At 38.3% G+C, this 6866-nt stretch overlaps 1 long non-coding RNA gene across 1 annotated transcript; it reads left to right on the forward strand.

Annotated features, from left to right (window-relative positions):
* The first annotated feature begins 4556 nt into the window (after window positions 1-4556).
* LOC120436415 lies at window positions 4557-5862 on the forward strand. Its single transcript, XR_005610407.1, has 4 exons — window positions 4557-4740; window positions 5265-5324; window positions 5421-5511; window positions 5678-5862. It is a non-coding gene; the product is annotated as an uncharacterized LOC120436415 (long non-coding RNA).
* Window positions 5863-6866: the final 1004 nt, after the last annotated feature.

A 6866-nucleotide genomic window follows, 5' to 3' on the forward strand; every position in this document is an offset into this window, starting at 1 on the left:
GCTATGCTTCCTGACCTTCAATAAAATCACCTTTGTTTTACTCACAACCGGTTTCGGATGTTTGGCTTGGGAATCAGGGCGGGTACTTGTCTCTCTCTCCTCCAACCTTATGTACGTCTCTACACGCCTAGACTAGGGGTGTAACAGCTGTAATGTGCAACAACGTGTATGGAGAACACAAAATACAGCATATCAGCACAAACACCTGGTACCTGATGATTTGCTTTGAAGCCACAGGACCTGGGCACCTTGCATTCATTGAGTTGACTATAAACTCTGCTGTATAGTGAAGAATTCTAGAGTCAGGTGTAAGGATATCTTTCCAAGAGCTAAATCCTGGCCAAAACTGTGCCATTTAACAGGCAGTGATCTAAGGATTGCAGAAAATCTACAGAATGGTTGAAAAAGAAAAAGATCGAGTTGTTACAATGAGTAATAGCTCATGTTTTTAGTTAATCTAATGTTGCATTTAAAGGATTGTAAATGCTAAGGACACCGAAGAACTGAAAGAGCGTGTTTTTTCTTTTTACCATGACTGTACTAACTGGCCAGGACTCATTTGAATATAATGAGTACCAATTAGTATACATTTTTGAATGGATAAGTTAGTGATTCAGTTAGTGGCTCAGAATCATCAGCATCTTGTCAGGTAAAGCAGTATATAAAGTCCACCCAAGAATGCTGAACAGATGGAGGTGTAGGGGCACTATTTCAAGATTTATGTTGCCCTTAATTTGGGCATAGGTAACAAAACAACTCGACCAGTCCAAAGTACAGTGTAGACAGCACAAGAGCTTGATTACAGTACAGTAGCTTCTTTCTTTTGGCTGCTTCCTTATGTACTGTTGAGTTGAAAATTTAAGAGATAGTTCAACCACCACTCAGGTTAGAAGGAAGTTGATTTCTGCATCCAGATACCAATTAAAATCAAAAACACAAAAATCACAGGAGAAGAGCAGAGCTCTATGTCAGTTATTTTATTGAACAATCACGTTCAGCAAAACAAAGGAAAAAGCAAAAGCTCCCCCAGGGCGTTCGCCGTGAGCACATGCAGATTAGAAACTAACACAAAACAAACAACAGCAGACACAAGCTACCCAATGCAAATCCAACTCGTGTTATATAGGGACAGTGATCCCCCCTCCTGCCATTGGGTATACCCTTCATCCTTTGTTCTTTCTTTTCATCTTCCACCTATAATACATACTTTCTGACCCTACCCCATAACTTCTCGAGAACCAGTCTTACATCCATCACTGAATTGAGTCCCTTTGTCAGTTTTATGGCCAAAGTGAGTCAGAAAGTCTGCAAAGCGGCAATTAACAGTTAATCAATTTGACAATTTTGTTGGGTGCGCATGCCAGACATAAACGACTATCTATGCTAAGTAAGGGTTTTTCTCTCCTTCAGGTGATTGAGGCATGTACCAGAATCTCAGGGGCATGCCCAGCAGGGCCAGGTTTGTTTACTATACAGGCATTGAAAGGGCTGTACTCACCGTGGGATGGTACAGATAAACACAGATGAACGCTGAGAAAGGATCCTATGTGCATACTTTAGCAGTGCCAAGCTGCATTAACCCTATGTTGGACTAGTCACCGTTGGCTATAACACAATCAAAAGTTACTTATTGATCTTAATTACTACAATTTCAAACAGTATTGATCAACATGTGTTCCTACAACAAGTGGCTCAAACCTTTTCATAAATATGATGCTAGATATATTTGACCTAAATATGTGGGCCGTGTGATTTGAACATTCAGGTTAAATGCTTAACACAGTGACTCCACTTTATAAAACACTCCATTGTGAGTGGGCATAGCATATATGAGTATATATGATTACACAGAATTTACGTGAGTAAATATGATTACATGTCTAGTGTATACAGGTATATATGTCATAATAAAATCCACAACAGTACAAGGGGTCCTACAGCAGATCCACAGGATTGATTTGGCAGATTTTTTTTCTTCTACTCCTCTTCCTCTTCCTTTATATGTCCTCCTGGCCTTTAATCAGGTATGTTCAAGTTAGGCGAATGTATAACCACTAAACTATGAAGACACTGAAAAATGACAACCCATGAACACCTGAACACTAGTCTGATAGTTGGTATGATGTGAGCTGAGAGCAAACTGGCTGGCTGAACAGGTGATATTAGAGATTGCCAGGAATGCTGTTTGTTTTCATTAGTTAGAAAAGAGGTCTTTAGGATCCTGCTAGTCCCTGCTAGAAAATACCACTAAATCATATTTGAATAGGCATGCCTTTACAAATTTCGAGAGTGCCTGCTTCAGTATCTGCTTTTTCTCAATAGCAAAGGGCTACAAAATTGCTTATGAAAGACAGAGAAAAGAAGATGAGGAAAAAAAACACTGTCCAACACTGTCAGCACAGTGCATCACCATACAAAATGTAACAACTATAGCTGAATTTGACTTAATACGTATCTCACAACACAGCAAAGGTAGAAAAAAAAAGCCAAAGAAAAATGATCACTGGACATTCAGAGAAAGAACTGTGTAAAAAACAAAAACAACAAAAACAGTGAGCAAGAAAACAGTATGAAGTATCGGAGCTGGAGTGGAAGTCATTTTCAGCCTGTGGGTCTCAACACATCAAAATTGCATTTTAAGAGGGAATGCAGAGGAGAGAGAACAAATGTATCAACACTTTCTACCAAATGTTCAAAAGCAATAGCAGTCACAGTATTTATGTGGGTGTTTGATAGTAAACAGAAGAACACAAGCAGCACGTCCCAGTTACATTTGCTTTGCCTCTGATCTGCACATGGTATGTTTTCCTACATAACTCCACTTCATAATGGAAGTCTGATTTTGCTAGATCTGGGGGGAAACACATTTTAAAGTAAAAAACACCAAAAACCACAAAACTAAAAATCCTATATAATTGAATTAAAATGAAAGCAGAACATTATGGTTTGGTAACTTATGAAAATTAATTTTACTTATTTTTTCCAAGAGTCCTTGCTTTATACCCAACCCAAACACACATTTTTGGACCCAACCTGGCCAGAACCTTTCTTTTTTTTTAACATATATATCAAGTCTTTAAGTGATGACGTATGAACCCTTCTTCCGGGCCCAAACTACTCTGTGTTCACTAAGGCTGTTGTGTTTTTAACATGTTGAGATTAAATAGAACAAGATACAAAACATTAAAACAAGCCCCTAAAAACAGTCAGTGATCACTGTCGGCCTCTCTCGGTTTTTATTACCACTGTTCATTTTAAAGCTCAGTGTTTAAACCCTTACACTGTAACTACAGCCCAGCCCATGCAGCAGTATATTAATGACTAACCTGGTATTGTGGATGGATTATCTCAGTTGTTCTCCTGACTGAAGTTTGGTCCGTTTACAACATCCTGCCATGCGATTGCATTTGTCCCTAACCCTCACGTTAACTTTTATCGAGTGGAAAAACAAACAGGCACACACAGACACAAACATGCATTCCCACCCTCATGCACACATATGCAAATACTCAGCACTCGCCCAACATGGAAACACACAGTACTGAGCACATTACACACACTCACACTCCTCAAACATACTCTACACTGTAACAAAAGTCAGTAAAATATACAGCAAAACACCGTCAAATTCCAACGGTAATGGAGTGTAAAACCAAAAACTTCCTTTTACTGTATTAAATAGATTGAATAACCGTTAATTGTGAGACTGGATAAAACTTTGTTTTTTACTGTGATAAAATGTTGAAATTATAAATACTGTCTGTGAAAACAAATAAATATGCATACATTTTACAATTAAATATTGTAATGTTGAAAATGTCTGAAAAACTTAGATTTTACGGTATTATTTGAGTAAAACTACATCTTTTGGGGTTGTGCACATTGGAATTCACAGTATAAAGCTGTAGATTTTTAAGCAAACAAAAACATTCATTTTTAGAGAAGCAAGATGTTAAACAATAGGGTCCACCGTAATAATACAACCAGTAAATACCATTTAAAAAAAAAGAATTTAAAGCAAATATCAGCAGTGAAAGACAATAAAATTGATAGTATTTTTTTTTATTTTAAAATTCAGATACTGATATACAGATTAAAAGTTAGGCCTGCAGTATATCATTGTTAACCTTCTGATAAAAAAAATCAACAGCAAAAGAAGATGTTAAAAATAAAGTTTATGGTTGTGAATAAAATTGATTTCAATAATCTTTTTTAATTATTATTTTAAAACAACTTTATGTTGTTGTGTTTCACGCCATATTATCAGACCACCTTAAGTGGGTCCGCCTTAAATTTTGAGTTTGTGTGATGCTGTTGATTGGTAGCTAAACTGCTGGTAAACTGTGTACAGACGTTTTACTTTCGAATTGCAGAGAAAAAAAAATTCTGGTAGCAACATTGTGCAGTATGAGCGAACCATTTCACCAAAAAAAGGGGAAGCAAGGCAAGACGTGGCTGCAGCGGTCTGCAGACGTGACTTCTGATCAAATTCAAACCTCCTCCTAAAGAAACAAAGAGCGGAATTACATTGCGGGATGACATCACCTGAAAATGACCAATAGCGCGGCGTGCTGCTGAGCTGTGTGCCAACCGCTCTTTTTTTCATGCAGGAGACTCAAGTTGGCTTCGCTAACGGACACAGTTTTGAACTCGTATATTAGCGCCATTTATTGCTGCTTGGACCACAGCATCTTCGGAATTTGTAGACATCCTGGCAGCTTACAATTAGTTCGAGGTGAGGTGAGTACATGCAACTTCAAGTTATCTCTGTTATAAAAATCCACCAGCCCAGCGTTTATAGATAATTTTAGCAGTTCGTTTTTTATGAGTGAGGTTGTGAATTTAGTTAGCATTTGTGAGTTGAGTTAGCATTACTGTGGCGAGGGAAGCATTGCTCTGGATTAGTTTCTGTGTTTGGCGTGCTTAATTCGCTAGGGAGGAATTACCAAAGTACATGGAGTTATGTTAACCTGTAATTTCTGTGGTAAGGTAGTTCAGTCATCAAGGGGCTACGTGCTTCATTGTAAACTGCATCGGAATGAGCCACGTTGTTTCTTTCAGTGTATTGAAGCAGGCTGCAAGCAGACATACACCAGGTATGGCGCGTTTAAGGCTCATTTTTACCGAAGACACTCTGCCCCCACCCATGTCACTGGTGTGGCGGTGGTTTCTTCGTTTACATGTGCAATGGCGATGTGTGAACGTCCAGTGTCAGAACTCTCTTTTTATGATTAAAAGGTTTGTTTTGTTCCTGCCCTTTTCAGACACTGAATTTGAGCAGAAACCATTAGGATACTCAAAGGACCTGTGACTCTCAGGAAATGGTGAGATTTCAGGTCATAATCTTTTTTTCTTTTTTTTCCATTAAATTCATTTTCCTTTTTCCCTTTACAATATTGCTGTTTTGTTTTTGTAAACAGCATCAAATGAGAGGGACAGATGAAACAGTTTCAAGACAATGGCAGGAAAAACATGCTGAAGATTGAAACAAACCTTGGCTGGAAATATTTGGTATGTGTTTTACCGTAAATCAAATTGTTGAAAAACATTCAGCTACACTGCAACACAGGGAAACTTCATTTGCACTTATTTTGTTACTTTAATTTCTTGTCTCATTATTTTTGTCAGTTATTATTGTTTATGGTGTATGCCCTTCTTGTTTTCTTTCTGAATGCAGAAGGTATCTAGCCAGTCCACAATGAAAGCTTCGTTGCACCCCATGAGTCTTCTGGCAGAAATGATGGCGCCTGTATTCTTTGGTTTCCTAAACATCACACCCTGCCTGTTTATACGAGGCTCTTCAATTAAGTCTGCACCCAAAGATTCAATAAGAGGTAAGCAGTGGTATTATTCAAGTTTTGCTAAAGAAAGATAGACAGGAGACACTACTCTTAATCAGCCGAGCTCAGGTTCATGTCCAGGTGAGCAGTTTCATACGCTATAAAATGTAGATTGAATGATAGGTCTCATCACCATGCATTCAGCCATTAACTTCAAGTTCTATGATAAATCAATAGGAAACTTAAATACGTTTTCCAACAAATTATGATTGTGATTAGGGCTGCGTTGTCTACAGGGAGTGCAGAATTATTAGGCAAGTTGTATTTTTGAGGAATAATTTTATTATTGAACAACAACCATGTTCTCAATGAACCCAAAAACTCATTAATATCAAAGCTGAATGTTTTTGGAAGTAGTTTTAGTTTGTTTGTAGTTTTAGCTATTTTAGGGGATATCTGTGTGTGCAGGTGACTATTACTGTGCATAATTATTAGGCAACTTAACAAAAACAAATTTCAATTATTTATTTTACCAGTGAAACCAATATAACATCTCCACATTGACAAATATACATTTCTGACATTCAAAAACAAAACAAAAACAAATCAGCGACCAATATAGCCACCTTTCTTTGCAAGGACACTCAAAAGCCTGCCATCCATGGATTCTGTCAGTGTTTTGATCTGTTCACCATCAACATTGCGTGCAGCAGCAACCACAGCCTCCCAGACACTGTTCAGAGAGGTGTACTGTTTTCCCTCCTTGTAAATCTCACATTTGATGATGGACCACAGGTTCTCAATGGGGTTCAGATCAGGTGAACAAGGAGGCCATGTCATTAGTTTTTCTTCTTTTATACCCTTTCTTGCCAGCCACGCTGTGGAGTACTTGGACGCGTGTGTGATGGAGCATTGTCCTGCATGAAAATCATGTTTTTCTTGAAGGATGCAGACTTCTTCCTGTACCACTGCTTGAAGAAGGTGTCTTCCAGAAACTGGCAGTAGGACTGGGAGTTGAGCTTGACTCCATCCTCAACCCGAAAAGGCCCCACAAGCTCATCTTTGATGATACCAGCCCAAACCAGT

The sequence above is a fragment of the Oreochromis aureus genome, linkage group 23, assembly GCF_013358895.1.
Source record: "Oreochromis aureus strain Israel breed Guangdong linkage group 23, ZZ_aureus, whole genome shotgun sequence".
Classification (NCBI taxonomy): Eukaryota; Metazoa; Chordata; class Actinopteri; order Cichliformes; family Cichlidae; genus Oreochromis; species Oreochromis aureus.